Raw genomic sequence first — 9,690 nt, forward strand, 5'->3', positions numbered from 1 at the left:
AAATCAATATTATGAATTTACCTTGATCACAATTTACTGACACTTGCTTACATCAACATTTTTCTTTGGTACAAGTTTTCTGGGACAGTACATGAACTCACACAGGGGGCAGTATTAACAGTACAGAACAACCTACATGAGCAAGATTACAGAGGTTCAATTAATTTTCAGCTGATAGCCAGGGCCTGTAGCACCCTTCAGCTGCATTGGAATTTCTCCCTGTTACAGAAATAGTGCATAATTTTGTGTCAAAACCATTGTGTAGTGGTGTTTAAAATCTTAAAGGTGCACAGAACTCCCTATATTATTCATTCATAATGCAATGAGGTGGTGTCTTATTACCAAAAAAGGAGTTACTGCATTGAAACAGATATTTCTTTAAAATGGCAGTAATAAACAGATCTCCCATGTAGACCATTAACATTTTTTTACGTATGAAAAAGCTTCTTTTAGTGAACTAACAGTGCTTTTCTAACTCTTTTGAGAAAAACAATTTGATTAATGTAAAAAAACTGTCAACCAATAAAAAAACTAATTCAGGTATCATAATTAATTTTCAACTTTCATCTTTAATTGTAGCATGCATTTTATTGTAGAAAAAAAACTAGTATAGGTTGACCAACCATTCATCATTTCATGTGGCAGTCATGTTTAATTCTCTATGTAGCACATGCTATATAGTGAATAGTGAATAAGTTAACAAGTAAACTATTCCTAACACAGCTCATGTCTGAATTTCTGTAGGAATCCTGCACAGATTCTTTCAGTACTTGGGGGGTTTTCATGTTAATGTGTGACTGTGTCCATCTTTATTTCTTTATTACAATGTTAAATATTAAGAACGTACAATTTTAACACACTGAAATTTAGCTTACAAACGCTAAAACAAATCTGAACTTTTCAGTCCAACAAAACCAAATGTGGTGTGGTGAAGAAATGTCATCTAAGTTTAACAGTCACTGAACTCAACTGTTTTCATCTAGTTCCTCTAGCTGACAAAAAGCTAACTGAAAGCTCACTTGCTAGCAACAAACTTGCAAACCACAAGCTAACCTGCAAACCACAAGCTAAATTGCTAGCAACAAACTAACTTGCTAGCAACAAGCTAAATTACAAACCACAAGCTAACTTGCTAGCAACAAGACAACTTGCTAGCAACAAGCTAACTTGCAAACCACAAGCTAACTTGCTAGCAACAAGCTAACTTGCTAGCAACAAGCTAACTTGCTAGCAACAAGCTAACTTGCAAACCACAAGCTAATTTGCTAACCACAAGCTAACTTACTAGCAAAAAGCTAACTTGCAAACCACAAGCTAACTTGCAAACCACAAGCTAACATACAAACCACAAGCTAACTTGCTAGCTACATGCTAACTTGCCAACTACAAGCTAACTTGCTAGCATCAAGATAACTTGCAAAACACAAGCTAATTTGCTAACCACAAGCTAATTTGCTTACCACAAGCTAACTTACTAGCAAAAAGCTAACTTGCAAACCACAAGCTAATGTGCCAACTATGAGCTAATGCAGTGCCCATGAGCTAACTTCCTAACTGTGAGCCTATAATATGAGCCAACAGGTTAATACCATTGCACCAGTATGACCATGTAAAAGAAACACTGCTCAATGTGGATCATTCAGGTCTGACCCTTATCTAATCTGTTTAATACCATCTCAGTTTACAAGCCCACCTCAAATGGTTTAAATCAGTGTGTCTCACAGGGGTCCCCAGATGGTCTGCATTTCTGCTCTTTCCTGTTTTGTTGGGAGCTGCAGTAAAGCAAACATATAGATGATTGAAATGGGGAGGCTGAGAATGTGTTTGACTGGTTGAAATACTCCCATCATGAGCACACACAAACACTGACCTGTTAAAAATTTGGCTCCATTAAGGTAAAACAAGCCTGGAAAGGGGTGATAAACTTTAGGGTCAGCCAACTTTACACCCATTCCTATCCAAATGGAATTAGAAACTCTTGTTTCCAGCCCACACCAACATCTTATTTGTGTTCTATGGCTGTTACCAGCCAGATGCGCTGTTTTGCTAGTAACGCAACATTTGTGTGGGTGTTTTCAGTTTGGAACTTTGACTTTGGCTCTGCTAGACTAGTGGCCTGCATTAATGTCTACTGAACAGACCGGTTTGTCACAGCTGTGTGGGCCGTTAGGGGATTGGTCATCACAGAGGAAGGGTGTGTGGTTCAGTGCACCAGGTCTAAATGACTTATTACAGCTTACTTAGTGTTTATAGGTTAGGAGATGTTGCAATGAGTGCAATGAAAGGAACAAGGTCCAATGTGCGGTCAGACTCCCGGTAAATGGCATCCTGGAAGTGGGCACTTAGAGTTGAACATAAACAACCAAGAATGAATATACAAAGATCTACAAAGGGTGAGATGATGTCATCGGCAAAAGATTAGAACAATGCCAAAACGGAGGACATCTCAAAGTATCTGTTTTAATCTCAACCTTAGTCAAGAAACTGTCTGGGGTAAATTGTCTAAAACTAAGTAATTTAACAAAAATGTCAAGTGTTAGAGTAACAGACCCTAGAAAAAAACAAGAAAAAACAGATCAAACAAGAAGCCAAAAAGTGAAAATGACCTGAAATACACTGCCTTAAAAAAAGATCTGTGTCTGAATCTGTGACTTATTCAATATATATAGCACCAGTCTAAGGTTCTGCTATTATGTAGTGGTTTCTGAAAACATCCCACAGCATTGAAATATACATAGTGTACAGATGATGTAGCCTATTGAACATCATCATGAACATGGGTTATCTATAATCCACCCCATTGTTTGGTTTAAATCACATTCAGATTATTTATGTCACACACTACAATCACACAGAACTGAGCTCACACACAAAATGAGATTTCCAAAAGCATTCACTATCTTGTTGAATTATGTTCCCTGTAACTGTGTTCTACATAGCGATTTAGATTTTCACACAAAATTAACCTTTCTTTGCTTTGAAAAGGTAAAAGACTTGCATGATTGCTATTTCTTTTAACATTTCTACAGACTGAAGATAATAAAAAAAACTGAAGATCACCTTCAAAAGACAGGATTATAAAGTTGGAAATAATAATAAAATTAAAGTCTCTGGTCTGAGATTTAAAAAGGAAAAGAACTGTAATACTGATAGAATTAATCTTTTTTAGCTAAGATTCTTGAGATTAATACTACACACAATATTTTCATCAAAAGACAACATCCAAGCATTAGACTTCTTACTGGCTTACATTAATTGTAGAAGATAAGCAATATGAGCAATAAAAAACTAATTATTAAGTGATTATGGCAATCAGAAACCCTATCTCAAATAAAGAAAAGATTGCTATATCATTCAACCTGTAACAAACATAATTCCAAAACTTGTGGTACTGACTAGAATAAAAAAACGTTGAGGATAACTTAAGGAACATTCAAGCCATGAACATATCCAGCAAATCATTCAATTATATTCATTATACCCTATATTATACCGTATATTAACAACAGAACATGAGGATGTGCCAGTTTGCCATTGCTGATACAAACATTTCTGTAAAATGTAGAAACTAGATTTCACAGGGAAATCTAACATACTAAAATAAATAAAGTAAGGGTCTTAAATGGTGTAAAGCAAATTCTGCCATCATTGTGAATCCATTAAAGAAAGAGCTATACTAGATTCCAACTAGTAGACCACACTGCTATTGACTGATACAGACCAAAGTAGGAAGCTGCACCCAGAGCAGCTCAAATGTTAAATGAATGGAAAAGTAGCACTGTCTAAAAGTGCATCTAATCCAGGGCCTAAGATAAGGAGATAAATATACACACAATGAACACAGTGAAGAAAGTAAAACTTTGATAACTATTGCAACTGCTTACATGGTGACCTCTCAAAACTCTATTTCTATAAGTATGTTATAAACAGACAAGCCAAATTGAATCAGTGCATTTGTGAGCTAGCAATGTTTGCCACAATTTTTTAATGGGGAGATTCCAGCAAACAACAAAAAGCGTGAATGTTCAAGATCAAGTTCAAATGCTTAATATGAGACAAATAAAGACATTTAACCAGTTACTGCTGCAGTTTAGCCCATGCATGTTTGGCTGTGCTAAATTTAGGGCAATCTAGTTGGTATGTGGTGAAAGCTTGTATAGTTATACTTTAGATGTAATCTGGTTGCATATTGATTTTCATACTTTTATTAACATCAAATCAGAATTGTTTATTGCTTTGGCAATATACAGCTCTGGAAAAAAATAAGATACCACCTAAAAATGATGGGTTTCTTTGATTTTACGAAATCAAACCTCCGAAACATGATCAAGAGGAAATTAGATGATCACAAGCCATCAAACCAAGCTGAACTGCTTGATTTTTTGCACCAGGAGTGGCATAAAGTTATTCAAAAGCAGTGTGTAAGACTGGTGGAGAAGAACATGCCAAGATGCATGAAAACTGTGATTAAAAACAAGGGTTATTCTACCAAATATTGATTTCTGAACTTTTAAAAAACTTGTTTTCTTTGCATTATTTGAGGTCTGAAAGCTCTGCATATTTTTTTTATTTCAGACATTTCTCATTTTCTGCAAATAAATGTTCTAAATAACAATATTTTTATTCAGATTTTGAGAGAAATGTTGTCTGTAGTTTATAGAATTAAACAAAAATGTTCATTTTACTCAAACATGTCTACAAATAGCAAAATCAGAGAATCTGATTCGGAAAATGAAGTGGTCTATTAATTATTTCCAGAGCTGTATATGTGCACATTTAAACATGAATCAGGTAGTGAATATTATTTCATCATTTACTGGATTAAACCTTACTTTTTAGCTGCATGCTTGGATCAGTTTGGAAAACAATGGTGTTTTGGAAGCTCAGGTCAGGCCATTCATGGGTTAAAGAGGCTACAAATGAGTTTACATTATTTTTCCATAAGCTCATTTAGATGGAATGCAGTAATGGTCAGAGCTGGAGCTGGAATAAACAGCAGTTTCTTAAAGTCGTTTCTACTCCCTGGTGTCCTGGTGTACCTGCCAGGGCCACACACTGACAGCTGTCATCAGTGAGTGTGTGTCAGAAACTCTCAGGTGTGTGTGTGTGTGTGTGTAGAAACTGGTTGTGTTGCAGTCACTCCCTCACTGCTTTCTGACCACATTAGAATGCAGACTGAGTAACAGCACTGCACACACACACACACACACACACACCACTCACAACCTCCCAAACACTGTCTGAACATGCTACACACACACACACTGTCACGCAACCCCAACTCACCTCTAGTGTGTGTTTTCATCCTGGGCTCGCACACAGCGCGGCAGAAACGGTGTGTGTGCGCCTTGAAGAGAAGAAGCAGAGGTGCAGGGAAACAGTGGCAGTGGAAAAAGGCGATCACCGACGGAAACCACTCTCTCACACACTCAGTCCGGGTCCGGAGAGCAGCTCCAGAAGCAGCAGAGGCGCTGATTAAAATCCTCCACAGAGCCGCTCTCAGCTCTCAGACACTCCACAGCATAATCCAGCAGATCCAGCAGCTCTGAAACCCTGAGAGCACTCACCGCTCTCCTGCTGCTCTTTACTGAGGGAGAAACTTTCCCCTCTCTCTCTCTCTCTCTCTCTCTTCCTCTCTCTCTCTCTCGCTTTCTCTCTCTCTCTCTCTCTCTGACGTCAACAGCACAGACAGGCAGTGTTTTGGGTCGTTTGGCTCCATCTGCTGAAACAGTACCGCAATACAGACAGACAATTTTAGTGGATCAACTTTTACAGTGTGTTTTTAACCCTTTACCCTCACGTGAAATTTGAAAATTGCTAAAATATGGGGAGGAGTAGTTTGGGAGGGGCACTGGGTGATGTATGGGTTTAGGGGCGGGACTGGAAGGAAAGCTGATTGGCTGAACTGCAGCAGTAGTGTGCCTCGGATAGTGGTGAGACACAGATGGTTGGCGTCATCAGAAGGGGGGGTATTATTGATTGACTGATTTGCATATTGTGAGTATCCACTTTGTGTTCTTTTTGTGTTGTATTCACACAAGTACGTTAGAACCATGAAATAACGCAGAAACTCTCCTCTCCTGCTCCGTGGAGTCGTCTTCCGGTGAACGCTGCACATTTTTTTTAGCATTTCTGCTTGTTTTGTTCTGCTGGGTGGTGTTGGTTTTAGCTAGCCGGCTGGACTGTGGTTAGATTAGCGTAGCTTGCTTTAGCTCAGCATTAACTTAGCCTAGCCTGGCTGGTTAGCGTTCTGGCTGTCAGACGGCAGTAATCGAGCGATTTTCTTTCCCTTTTTTCCACAAAAGACCAGAGCCAGTGCTGCGGGCTACGGGCGAGCCTGCCGCGGCTTGGCCTGTTCGTCTGTGAGACAGCCAATCAGTTTTTAGTGTGGGCGGGCAGTGTTTTTCCCCCCTCCCGGACCGGATTTGTTCAGTGAGTGAGAGAAAGCAGATCATGGCGGAGGCAATATTAATAATTATTGTAATATGATATGAAATGTTTTTGATGTTGTGCAATTTTTTCTGATATTGTAACTGTCAATTTTTGTCAAATAAAGGCTTTTTTTCCCCCCCAAAAAAAGGAAAGCAGAGGCAGGGCCTTCCAAAAAGAAAAAAAATTCATTCATTTCACCTCTGAATACTCTAAATTTAATAAAAAAAAAAAGGTAAAATTAATTAATATAAAAGTAAAATTTCGCTATCCTTCAGTGTGTGTGCAAGTTTTTTTTTGTTTTGTTTTTTTTTGGCGGTGGGGGGGCAGGGGAAACCTCCCTGAAATCAACTTTTGCAACTTGGGATGTCTGGAACTAACTGTTGTATAAAGGTTCATAACCATTCTCATTAATGATGTTGTAATTAAAATTAAAACAAGAGTAATAATAAAAATAATACAATTGAACATACTTTTTTCTTTCTTCATTTGAATAATGTGGAGTGTCCAAATAAGTGAGCACTGTTTTTAATAATAAACCATATTTTATATGCGTTTATAAAAACTGTAGTAAATAAGTGCTTATGTGCAGCGGTCAGGACGGGTTAAAAAAATCATTAATTTAGTTGCCAATCAGAAGCTAGAGCTTTAGTTGGAGTAGCCAATCAGAAGCTAGAGTTTAGCTTGTTAAGGCGGAGCTAAAAAATAGCTTGGGAAGAGCGCGAGAGGGACAGAGACGGCAGCTTGTGGAGTTGCGGCGCCAGCGTTAGACAACTAAATCCGCTATAAAAAAGCTCAGTTCTGAAGTTTATATTCTCTATTGTTTTGCACATTATATATATATATATATATATATATATATATATATATATATATATATATATTATTTATATTGCTTACCTTGGAGTGGGGGCGCCTCACCTGTCCTGTTCTGGTGTGGGAGGGGGAAAAAGGTTACAAAGCTAGTGAGCTGACACTATAGGTAACGTTAGTTCTTCGGGTTGCCACTGTGATAAAACGTTCCGAAGCCACCTCATCAAACCAGTTATTAACTTATCTGTGCATTTATTCAGTCCTACGAGTGCTTTCCAAGTCATCGTTAGATAACAGGATAGATAACCACATATCTATATTCATAGGTACAGAGGCTATTCGTGCTGGGGGTGGGGACTTAGATCCTTTCGCTTTCCAGTCGTCCAAGGTCAAGCTACAGCTTACTACCCCCACTAGGTGGGGCAAGATCTCCCCGCTATAATAAGCATGCTATGAACATTAGCATATATATTAAATAAAACAACATAAATATAATAAATAAATAAATAGATGTAGATGTAGCTAATAAGGACTACAGAAATCAAAGGAAAGAAAAGAAATATGTGTACTGTGCAAAGTGCAAGTATGATAACGTGTCAGTCCACTGTTAACAGTACAGCAGATAAAGTGTCTGCATTCTAAACATACAGTGATTTTGTGTAACATGTTTGAAAAAATGCATGCTGTACCCGGCTGAAGGTGTGGCCGGGTACTTTGCTGATGTAACTATATAGCAGCCATGTTTAAAAAAAACGTATAGCAGGGGTCTCAAACTCATTTTTGCCGAGGGCCACATTGGCATATTGGCTGTCCTCTGAGGGCCAGATGTAACTTATAAATATAAGAAAATGTAACCAGATGTAATACAAAATGAATGTAATTACTCCTTAATGTTAAATAACTCTCAATATACTATTTATTCAATCAAATATTACAGTTGCATGGAAAAATGGTTGCTTGTTGCTCTATTAACATAAATCCTTTTAATTTATAAGTTATATTAACTTTGATCAAAACGTTTGATACTGAAATAAGGCTTAATAAATATAAAATCAAAAATTGTGAGCTGTGACAGATTTAGCATTTCCTCAGATTTAGCAGTTCCTCATCCAACCACTAGTCGGAGCTGCAGCTGCAGCACCACAAGCCCGCAGTCTTTGCTTAGTCAGAGCTACAGCCCAGCCACGGGCTACAGGACTCAGCTGAGCCAGTCTGGAGCGTTTTTAAAAATTTGTAAGTTCTTCTGTGTATGAAATAAAATAACCCCACTAACCGGATAATACAGCTCTCTACAGTTCATCTTTCAGCCCAAGCAGCTAACAGCAGCAGTTTAGAGCAGCGTCACGGAGGCACTGCTCGGATTACATTATAAACAGGTCAGTTAGCGCGCTGCTAACCTCAGGATGTTTATAACTACGGAGTTTAGTGGACACACCACGGCTGCAAGGTTAGACTGTTGAAGGCTACTGAAGACTACTAAAGCAGGCAACGCAGCGTAAGCAAAAAAAAAAACAAAAACCACACACACACACCAAAATACAAGTTAAGATAAAATATGAAAACGAACATAATAAAGCATAAATAATTAAATTGAATTGCGGGCCAGATGTATGTTTATTTTGTTAACCCGTGAGGGGCCGTATGAAACGGGCCGCTACTTTGAGACCCCTGACGTATAGACTTAAAAAGACTTATCAATACTTTCTTAGGTTAGCTTAGATATCTAGCTAGTTATTAGCATGAGCCAATTGACTATATTATTATAATACAGGCTATAGCTCTGGAAAAAATAAGAGACCACTTTAGTTTCTGAAATAGTCTTTCTGATTTTTCTCTTTGATGTTGATATGTTAGCAAAATGAACATTGTTGTTTTATTCTATAAACTTCAGACAACATTTCTCCCAAATTCCAAATAAAAATACTGTCACTTAGACCATTTATTTGCAGAAAATGAGAAATGGCTGAAATAACAAAAAGAGTTTTGAGAGTTCAGAAAGCAATATTTGGTGGAATAACTTTGTTTTTTTAATCACAGTTTTCATTCATTTTGGCATGTTCTCCTTCACCAGTCTTACACACTGCTTTTGGATAAATTTATGCCACGCCTGCTGCAAAATTCTAAGCAGTTCAGCTTGGTTTGATGGCTTGTGATCACCCATCTTCCTCTTGATTTTATTGCAGAGGTTTTCAATTTGTTAAAATCAAAGAAACTCGTTTTCAAGTGGTGTAATAGCTTTAGTTACCTGTGTGTGTTACAGTCTCTGGTTTGTATGTGTTTTCTATTTATTTAGCTAATGTAATGCAAAGCGTTTAGATTAAACCTGGTAGCCCCAGCTGTGTTAACGTGTATAAAAAAATAAAAGTACCATAAATATTAAATAAATGAAAGTATCTTGAGTATCAGTGTTTGTAGTGGGGGTAGGACTTTTATTTTGAAGTGCTGTCC

General features: G+C 37.7%; 1 protein-coding gene across 1 annotated transcript in view; it reads right to left on the bottom strand.

Annotated features, from left to right (window-relative positions):
* The window catches only part of map3k22 (mitogen-activated protein kinase kinase kinase 22), a 79,573-nt gene extending 73,969 nt beyond the window's left edge, over positions 1-5,604 (bottom strand). The window contains exon 1 of the mRNA XM_022683051.2: positions 5,287-5,604. The gene's annotated coding sequence lies outside the window, so the exon portion shown is untranslated. The remainder of the gene's footprint in view (positions 1-5,286) is intronic.
* Between the last annotated feature and the right edge of the window lie 4,086 nt (positions 5,605-9,690).

The sequence above is a fragment of the Astyanax mexicanus genome, chromosome 1 (genome assembly GCF_023375975.1).
Source record: "Astyanax mexicanus isolate ESR-SI-001 chromosome 1, AstMex3_surface, whole genome shotgun sequence".
NCBI lineage: Eukaryota > Metazoa > Chordata > Actinopteri > Characiformes > Acestrorhamphidae > Astyanax > Astyanax mexicanus.